This window comes from Penaeus monodon, chromosome 22 (genome assembly GCF_015228065.2).
Source record: "Penaeus monodon isolate SGIC_2016 chromosome 22, NSTDA_Pmon_1, whole genome shotgun sequence".
NCBI classification, from domain to species: domain Eukaryota; kingdom Metazoa; phylum Arthropoda; class Malacostraca; order Decapoda; family Penaeidae; genus Penaeus; species Penaeus monodon.
In genome coordinates this window covers 2,102,826-2,103,081 of record NC_051407.1, presented here as the reverse complement: position 1 = coordinate 2,103,081, position 256 = coordinate 2,102,826, and positions in this window count along the sequence as shown.

Genomic DNA, 256 nt, shown 5'->3' with positions numbered 1-256 from the left:
AAAGGGGGGGAGGGGAAGCAGACTCTACACACTCCCATTTAATTTCTGGCCATATGCAATTAAGGCCATTCTATAGGGGAAATCTTTTCCAGTGCATTTCTATAAGACATTGGTCTTCATTGTAAATGAAAGTGCATGCCATTCTTCATTCCCTACATGTTCCACAATAAAGGGTATTTATGACAAATTGAAGGCATGTCAAGTATCACTCAGGTGCTTGTAGACCTTGTCAGTAACATACATTAAAAAGCCAGGA